The 10,171-nt window shown below is 33.6% G+C and overlaps 1 long non-coding RNA gene across 2 annotated transcripts; it reads left to right on the forward strand.

Moving 5' to 3' along the window:
- Positions 1-970: 970 nt before the first annotated feature.
- On the forward strand, positions 971-3,927 carry LOC126800106 (uncharacterized). 2 transcript variants are annotated; one of them, XR_007672682.1, is made up of 4 exons: positions 1,009-1,093; positions 1,588-1,686; positions 3,015-3,078; positions 3,855-3,927. It is a non-coding gene; the product is annotated as an uncharacterized LOC126800106 (long non-coding RNA). The 2 variants fall into 2 exon arrangements; XR_007672683.1 differs by lacking the exon at positions 1,588-1,686 and having other exon boundaries at positions 971-1,093; positions 3,855-3,904.
- The last annotated feature ends 6,244 nt before the right edge of the window (positions 3,928-10,171 follow it).

Genomic DNA, 10,171 nt, shown 5'->3' on the forward strand with positions numbered 1-10,171 from the left:
CTAGGTTTATAATCGATCTGCCTGATATTTAATTCCTACTTTGTAGTTGCTTTGCAAGTCAATCAGTTTATTCAGGTTTATAATCTGCCTGATAATAATGCGTCTTCTATATATATATATATATATATATATATATATATATAGTTTTTTTTCAATCAATTCTCAGTCCTCCGACACCACCGAGGTGGAGAATTGGAGATGGAAGGACTACTCGGGTGGTACCCATTAAAACCCACCCGTATTAGATTTAAGAGAGACCTGTTTTTTGTTCATGTTTCTAATCATAGCTGTTCAGTATCAATTAAATGGATCAAAATTTTGCTTATTTATTTTATCCATTATTTGATAATAACTTAATACTTTAGTAAAAAATATAGTACTTTTTGGGTCAGTATTATTGATCCAAGCTTCAATATTTATTTCGGTTCGATTCGTCCACCTACGAGACTGACTTTTGGCTATCAGAGGGCTGACATTGTTCATCCGTAGAATTACTTATAAACAGAGATCCGTAATTGAGAATCTCTGCATATATATACATGACGGAAAATGATCATTATTATATGTATTATATAATGATTTCTTATCTAAAAGAAAGCGTGCGAGTTAGGATTAATTGCGGATCTTATTATGCTTTCTAGCTTCATATAGAATATATATATATATATATATATATATATCACTAATATCAGCTTGATTACTATAGTAGCTTAATTTGTATGCTCTTGATCAGTTCAGTTGATATCAAGAATTCAAGATCTTAAACAGTACGTACTGGTGCCCTGATGGTCTAATGATAAGAAAAATGAACACGTAACATAAGACTGTTTGAGATTAATTCTAAACGATCAAACACTCTCTGTTCGAATTTCGCTGGTAACCACCGGTAGTGTATTCGTATAAAAAAAACCACCGGTAGTGTATGGAAAAAGATCTAATGCATATCAGCATATATATGATTCGACCAAAAAAAAAAACGTATATATGAGCTGCAAATAATTTACATAATTTCGAGCTAACTTCTCTCGACCCATAGCGACGTCGACTGCGACAGAGCTGAAAGACGGCGACGATGGGGTTCCCTCCGTTTCTGGTAAAATTCTCCTCTTCCCTTCCCTTCGACTTCATTTCAATTGCGAAATCCAGGGTTTCTGAAATTGAATATGTAAATTTTGGGATGAGCTGTGAGTTGTTTGATTTTGGATATGGTGAGTAGATTTAACTCTTAATATTTGCCCATTTGTTTTAATTCGATCTAGACATGACATTAGTAGAGATTGGAGTCTTCTTGTTTATGTGTTAGTGAAATTTAACTTGTTACTATGTCTCGAATCCCTAGATACGTATTTAAAAAATGCTATATAAACTATTCGGTGGCAATTTTTTGAGAACTGAATATGGTTTTCTAGAACTTAGTGAGTTATTTATGTGTTTTGTGAGATTAATCTTGGTCTCATGAGTGTCGCCTTTCCTTATACTAGCCCATTCTGTTGTCTATTTTTGTATCTTGATGAGGAGGAAAATGGGAAACATAATTCAGTCCTCTTACTGCGCAATGGTCATGTGATCTTCTCATTCAATATTCAGGTTCAGAGTTTTACGACGATATGTAACATATACACGTCTTCACCTGTTAAATGAAGAGATGCTTATCAGCATATGGAGAGTTTGGCTTGGGGGTAGATGGTAATTGTATTTCAATCTCTTTTTTCTGTTCGGCTTTTAATGTGAAAAATTAAGAATGTTTGCTATTAACTTATTTTATATGCCTGCATTTGACATCAATCTAATGGAATGGTGAACTTATATGTGGACGAGCTGTTGTGTACTACTAGTAAGGCTGCACCTAGTCTTGGTTGAGATGATGGTAGGCTTAAGATAAGTGTGCATGTTTTGGCTCTTTAGATTGCCATGTTGGACTGGCCAAGTTGAGTTGTTGAATTTAGTTCATGTATAACTAGACTGTTTTTACTGATGCAGAAATTATGCTTCTGCAAGTTAAATAAGCGTTGAATATTTACCCATCTTCTTGTTCAGGATAAAATTGAAAGAGGACTACTCTTGTTGTAACCCATACTGCAATTCAACACATCTTACTATGTGCAGAATTAGAGACTTGCAATAGGCTCTCTTTCTCTCAGTTGGCTATGTACAATTATCATCTTAATTTGTTAAGTTCTAAACTCTCGGGAAGCCATAAGATTAGTACAATGGGATTCTGACTAGGATTTTAGATGATGTTTGGACCTTGATGATTGATATGCATGGTTAGTATATAGTACTATAATTTTTTATTATTTTTTCATTGTTTGATTTATAGAATTAGTAGCATGAACTTGACTTCACATATATGAATGGAAAGGTCTGATGATTAAATATATAAATAAAAGAACTTCATTAAGACCCACAACAGAGGATTCTTCATTTGTCATCTGTGGCTGGACTGAATTCTGGCTCTTACAATTGAAGATGTTAGAAATTAAAAATGAAATAAAAAATCTTGGATGTACATTGTGTTTTGGTCTTGTCTCTGATTCTATGAAGAGAAGACAAGGAACCAGGGATGTTATTGTACGCACATAGAAGAGAAGACAAGTACAAGACATATTTTCTCCTTGCCAGGTCTGGGACATGGATGAACAATTAGAGGTACTAATGTTCACATCTTTCTGTTTACATGTCTTCTGTTTTTTGTCATAGAATATTTTGCTTATGTATTTTGGTTATGAGATGAAGAATAACAAGGGCTTCTGGAAAAACTGAACTTCATATTCAAGTGAATCTAGGCATATTGTTTCCATAGGCTAGGTTATGAAACTTCTCTTTGTTCTTTTTGTTTAGTTGAGCAGAAGTTGGTTGAGCTGTAAGTCCATGTCTGCAATATTTCAGATTTTTAATCTTATGTCCATTATTTTGAGTTTTGTTTATGGGGTTGACATATTCTTATAATTGAACAGATGTTTTAGCCTTGTAGCCTTGTGCCTACCTTAAATTTGTAGCCTTGTGCTTTTCAGGTAAGAAGGAAATCAGTGAGAGCATACGGTGAAGATATTGCAACGAAAAGTATCAAATGAAAAGGTAAGTTTTATTTGTTAAGTTTGTTTGATAATAAACAGAATGGGGGACACCATTGGAAGCCTTCGGGCCAAAACAGGAGACCGTATTCATGGATCCGAATCTAAAGTGTATTGATTTCATAGAAAATGCAACTCCTTATTCTATAAGTTTTGGTAGGATTATATCATTCTCTTAATTATCTATTCTTAGAAAATATGGTTAGAGGGACTATATGCGGAGCAATTAAGCATAAATTGATACCCACTCCTCAGAATTCGGTAACTTCAACTCCATTAACAACCACTTATGAATCTTTTTTTGGATTACACCCATTATCTCAAGTTTTGGAAATATCGGTGATGACGGAAATATCGACATTCCGAAAATTTGATATTTCGATAGAAATATCGGAAATATAGTTTAAATAGCTTTTAGATAAGGATATATATAAATAAATGTATCCTATAACCATTTGTCTACATAGTGGGAATGGTTGAGGTCTTTGACTCCTTTATAAGGGATCACATGTTCGATTGCTGCAGACTACAATTGGGCCTATTTTTACTTCCAAATTCTAGGCTCACATGGGACACGTGGCAGTCAAAGACAAGAATATCGCGAGAAATTGGAGAAAATTCCAGTATTTCGGGATAGTTTCGGAAATATCGCGATATTTCCAAAATATCTCCCGAAATTATGATGGTAAAGAGAATTTATATCGAACCGTGAGAATAACGATATGTTCGGCGATATTTAGTGGAAAATATCGATTTTTCAGTCCTTGGTTGTACATGTAGTCTCCAAGTTCCGAAGGAGGAAAGTGGATCTTGAAGAAGCAACTAATGTTGAGCCTTCTCAGATAAGATAGTGGCATGTAAGTAAGTTTCTATTTTATCACCATGATGTATTTTCTATGCAGTATATTACACGATAGAAAGGTAGTTTTTCTAGTAGATGGTTATCGGAATGAAACTACTTCTCTGCTTTGGTGAAAGATTAGATTCCATTGAAAATATTTGCCAAGTTAAATGATTCTATGGCATTCACTGCACATAAAAATTGTGACCAGTTTACAAGTGTATTTACCATTTACATGTAAACTAGAAGATATACTATAGTACTGAAACAGAAGAGATATACAATAAACTATGTGTTATTTATTGATTGAATTATCTGTGACATTTATAAAACAGTGAAAAGGTATGGCTGCAGATATGAAACCACTTATTTAGTTTAATAATATAAATTAATGGCATTCGCTGCATATAAGAATGGTCAGCCACTAACAAATACAGTTACCATTTAGATCATCTAATAGTTGAGTCTGATTTGTAGCTCTTTGCAAATGTTGCTAACCTTTCCAAGTAACTATATATCTTTATGTAATGCACTACTATCGTATTATGATCAGAAATGTCGAAGGAGGAGGAGAATGACCCTGAGCATGCAAAGAAGCTCACTTCGGTAGCTGACCTTTTTGTTGATGACGCATTTGGAACTGCACACAGAACCCATGCTTGAACTGAGGGCGTAATGAAATTCTTGAGGCTATTTGTAGCTGGATTTCTTTTGCAGCAGCTATACGTTCTTTACTACATTGCACAATTGCAAGTATACTTCTTCACCAGGGAAAAGTACAACCATTTTTGTACAACTTAAATAACCTTAAAGCATCTTTTATGCAATTTTTTCTATTGGGGTTTGTTGCAGGAACCATTGTTGTTGATTTATGACCATTACATGTTCCAAAGACACATACCTATAGAGTTGTCTAAAGATTGTTGAAAAGAGAAGTTGAAGCTTCCTCAACCCATTGACGAGGTCTGAGCTAAATGTACCAAGTTTTGTAGGTTTAGGTTATGTATATGATCTAGTGATAATAGTTTCTTTAGTTGTTAGAACCGAATATGGATTGATTGTACTTCCGATTGCAGATGTAATGAAAATGGATTTTGATTGCATCCTGAAATGAATGTGGTTTATACTATTTAAAGATTGCTAGAAACATATATGGCAGGTTCGAATGTGATTATAGTAGCATGACAAGAACAATATAAATAAATTAGATTACGCTGTTACACATTGATTCAGACAACACTTAAATGATGTCTGAATCACATTAACATGACATAACATGTAACCTTATGTTATTACAAGCTTACTCACACAATACTTATATGCCGTTGAATAATTATTCAAAATTCACTATAAAATGTCTATCACATAGCATTATTATGCCGTAGGTGTATAAATAAGATGACATTAATATGTGGTATGTTTATACATCACACATCAGATAACATATATTTATCTCGGTTTTTGGTGAATTGAGAATAACTCATACAACATTTGACCCAAAAAATGTGTCATATGACAATATTTCATATGGCGGTTTAAAACTGCTGTCTGAGGTGCTATCACATAAGCACGATAAGTTTAGATCAGTCTACAACTGTTGTCTGAAGCCTTTTCTGCTAGGGTTATTGTGATTATACATATATAAAGGGAGCATCTAATCCAGCGCAGAAAATCTATTTGCACCGACTCACAATTTGACACCTATTTGAAGAAAATACAACTAATGATATCAGATGGACCGGTTCATTCGGTTGGTTGTAAGCAATGTTCTAAAAATCCCCGCCTAGGACCGCCTAGGCGGCGCCTAGGCGCCTGGAGATCCTTAGCCGCTTAGATTTTGGGCCGATTAATCCCCGATTAATCCTCTGGGCGCTGGTTTTTAGCTGTCCGCCCGATTAACGCCTAGCGTTTTTTAGAACATTGGTTGTAAGTTAGGATGCATGGAATCGGGCGCGGGTACGTGGAAGCGAATCGTTTAAAAACGCGGAAACAGTTTTTTTTCTTTCAAAAATTAAGGAAGCGGGTGCGTTTTGGAAGCGTCAGAATAATAAATATATATTATATACTATTTTTATATTTTATTTTTAATTATTTTATACAGTTTTAAAATAACTTGATAACTATTAATAACTTCTTTTATAAATCATGATTATCCTTGGTTATAGCAATAGTAAAGCTTCCTTTCAAAATTTAAATAAAATTTACCTAAAATTTCTTCTTTGAAAACATCATAACCCGGGTATCCTTAGATCAATATTGTAGTTTTGATTCATAAGCCGCATTATAGACGCTTATTATGTTTTTGGTGTTTGTCTAAATAGGTTTTATTCGGAATATTTAGAGCTTTATAATGCACGAAATTACTGAAAATAACACAATAAAAAAGATATCAGTTTGTATACTGCATCAAATGAAGTGATTATTTTAAGTCATGGGACTTAGAACATTATTGATCGTAGGACATAGTATGATGGATTCCAAAGTTCAGCGTTTTCTCTTATTTGATGTTGGCTTTTCCCATTTGGACAGTTCATCTACACACTGGAATACCAGAATATTTGAAAAAGAGACATAGAGGGAGACAAAAAATTTGCAACTTGCATGTATTTGCAAGTCTAAGGGGGGTGTATTCAATTAGGATTCTATAGGATTTTCTTGTATTTGAAGAATCTTTTGAAATCTTGTGGTATTCAATTAAGATTTTAAACAATCTATTGAAATCTCAAGGTATTCAATTAAGATTTCAAAAACTCCTATGAATTCTGGTGGTATTCAAAAATCAATCGATTTTGAATGATTTCATTTATTAGTTGATTTTGTTGGATTTTGAAGTATTTTTACACTATATCATGCTTGTTAGAAATCAAGCATCTAAACATGAGATTTTGATGTATTCTCTCTCTCTCTCTCAACAAGATCGAAAATTTTTATGTTCTTATTTTAATCATGTGTTTTATTTTAATTGCTCAAATCAATTTAATGGGTTTTTCTTGTGATTTGGTATAATTGTTGTAGGCAAAAAAGAAATGATGGTTGTTTTTATAATTGTACTAATAGTTGCAATAAAGAATGTCGTTCCGATGAATTTTCTCATGAAATAGAAAATGATGAAGAACTTGATATGGAAGACGAGAATCTTGAACTACTTTCTCAAAGTCAGCTACAACAAAGAGCAGAGGCTAATGCTTGGAAACTATTGCTGAAGCTATGTGGGAAAATAGACCACGGAATGGTGATAATGAAAGTCAAGAAGATAACAATGATATTGAAGGCAATGCGAATGAAAATAATGAGGACAATGCGAATAAGAGGGATCATGAAGACTATGATGAGAATGAGGTCGGAATGAATGAGTATACAACCTCTTAATGTACTTTTCTAATTATCTTTGCAATTTTCACTATATAATATTTGGTTGTTTTTATATTTTTATTACTTTATAAAATACATTATCATTTTGTAATTTGTTAAAAAAGAAAACCAACTTATTAATTCTCCATGTTCTATATTTTATTATTTAATAATAATATAAAAATCATACATGCACTTGTGAAATCCAAGCAAATCAAGACAAATCTGGTCAATACAATACAATGAAATCTGGCTGAATCTATGTGGAGTTGAAATAATCTATGGATTTTCAGAATCCGTTGATTATAATAAATCAATCAGAATCATTTGAAATCAGAGTTGAATACACCCCCCCTAAAACTAGATGAGGTAGATAGGTTCATCTCAACTAGCTACTTGAGCTTCATTTTCATCATATGTTTATAGGATTTTATACTTTCAATTATATATTTCAATTTTTCATCTTTGCACCATCTCAACTATTAGCGTCTTTGAAATCATTTGAAGCAATGTGGGCAAAGCAATTTTTGCAGACTCTAACGTGTAATTACCTAACTTTTTTGTACAAAAGAAAATGGAGCAACCACCTTTGTGTATATATAGGGGCAACTACACTATATTGGCTGTAAACTAGGATAGACTCTTTTCTGGACAATGAAGTCATATCAAGCTAGCTACTATCGTAATTGCATAACAAGCGATTCTGTTTTTTCTTTTATGCATATGTAACAAGTGAATTCTCTCTCTCTCTCTCTCTCTCTCTCTCTCTCTCTCTCTCTCTCTCTCTCTCTCTCTCTCTCTCTCTCTCTCTCATGTTTTGGCTAGAACATTGTAATGCAACATGATTATACCACCTAGAATTAAACCGCAACAAAGCGCGGGAAACTTTCTAGTTGACTACATTGAACGTGAAGCAATGCAAGTTATATAGTGCACATAAGCACAAACCCAATCTCAATGGCAATGGAAAATCCAGTTGTGGACCAAGAAAAATATGCCTTCGATCTCAATCCACTACTACCAGTCTACCATCATGAGATTCAGAAGACAGACGATTATACTAACATGCATTGCTTCACAAAAATGTAGGAGCTCGATCGATAAGTTCTTCTTTGGTCTAATAAACTTAATATTCATACTGATTACAGAGTCATCACTTACCCAGAATAATTCGCATAAGAAATTCAATTTCAAAGAGTACTAGATCTCACCCATATATAATTTCAATCTTTAATCAAAACCTAGAAACAAAAAGAGAAGAAATGAGGAACAAGAGGGAGAAATGAGTTGTTTACCTCTTGAGCAGCTGCAAACCTCAACAATAGAAGGGAGAACTGAAAAATGGAAGCACACTAGGAGACTACCACGAAACAAAAGAGAAATTGAGGCGCTCTCTTATTCGCGAGATAGGTTTTCTGTTCAGCTTAGCTTTTATATTGGTAAGTTAGTAATTTTCAACCATAGTCATGGGTACCCAATGTCATTTTTGAAGTTCACTTAATTCGCGAAACGGAAACACGGTGACTTATAATTATAAGGAATGAGTCACTAACTTTTGCTTATCCCTCATAAATGACTTAGGCTTTTAATATAAGTGAGTTCTTTGTGCCTTTACCAAGCGGTTGTTCTCCTCATCTTATAAGGTAAGGAGCTTATAAGCTCCCCCAAACGCACACATAGTGATTGTAAGAAAAAAAAGGTATTTACTATTTAAATCAGTAAATTGTTTCTATTACAGCAGATTAAATACAAGGTTCTGCTGAAAATAAAGAGACAAGTATGAGAAATTTTCAAATTGCGAGTATTCAATATGAACTACGTACATACTTGAAGCCATTCATCCATGCTGAAATCAATAGACCTAGTTCCAACTTCCACCTTGGGAGGCCATAACAGACAAACATTATATAACTCTATTAGAAAAACTATGTATTGAGTACTGACATAGATGCATGTATCACATCAAATGAATTATATCAATAACATGGATCAGGAACATAGGTTGACATAATTCTGATTATTAAGAGCATGTAAAGTTAAAATGACAAATCTCTCTAAAATCAAGTCTATAAAACTTACAATCACTCGTAGACAAACAAATTTTCTTCTGACTTATGAATTGAACCATCCATTTGGAGTTGTCATGCTACAAACATGAACAACCATGTAAGTGAAATCAACAATATACATCACAGAGAAGATAATTGCATATTCAAACATAAAAAATGTTTGATATACATAAACATAATCTAATTTTGCAATAGAAATCTGATCAAAAGTAGATACCTGATTCCCAGTGGTTTATAGGGACACTCTAGAGGAAACTTGATCTTTCCATAGTAATATACACCTATAATAAGCAGAACAAATTTTTATGATAATTAATCTCAAAATAAAATAAAATAAACATAATCAATTATCTATAACATTTGGGCTAGGCAGCACGGACACGCGGACAAGGGTCCGTATTGCGTGTCTGACACGGACACAGACACGGACACGCTCGTACACGCAAACTCAATTTGGACACGGTCCGGACACGCGAGTGTCGGAATCGGACACGCACCAACTCATAATAAAAGTGAAAGTGCTTATGGTGAGAATCGAACCTTGGTCATCCAAGGCACCCAACAACTCCTCAACCATTCCAACAGATTCAGTTTTTGTTATATTTATGCACACTTTAATATATATACATCTAAATACTTTCAAATTTTTAAATTAATTTTTTAATAAATACATATATATTAAAATAATTTTAATTGACGTGTCCACCACGTTTCCGTGTCCAAAAATATTTCTATATGTCGTGTCTACGTATCGAATCGTGTCCAATACGGACACTCGTGTCCGTGTCCGTGCTACATAGCATTTGGGTGTAAGGGCATTTCTCTCAAAAATTATA

The sequence above is a fragment of the Argentina anserina genome, chromosome 6, assembly GCF_933775445.1.
Source record: "Argentina anserina chromosome 6, drPotAnse1.1, whole genome shotgun sequence".
In the NCBI taxonomy this organism is placed as follows: domain Eukaryota; kingdom Viridiplantae; phylum Streptophyta; class Magnoliopsida; order Rosales; family Rosaceae; genus Argentina; species Argentina anserina.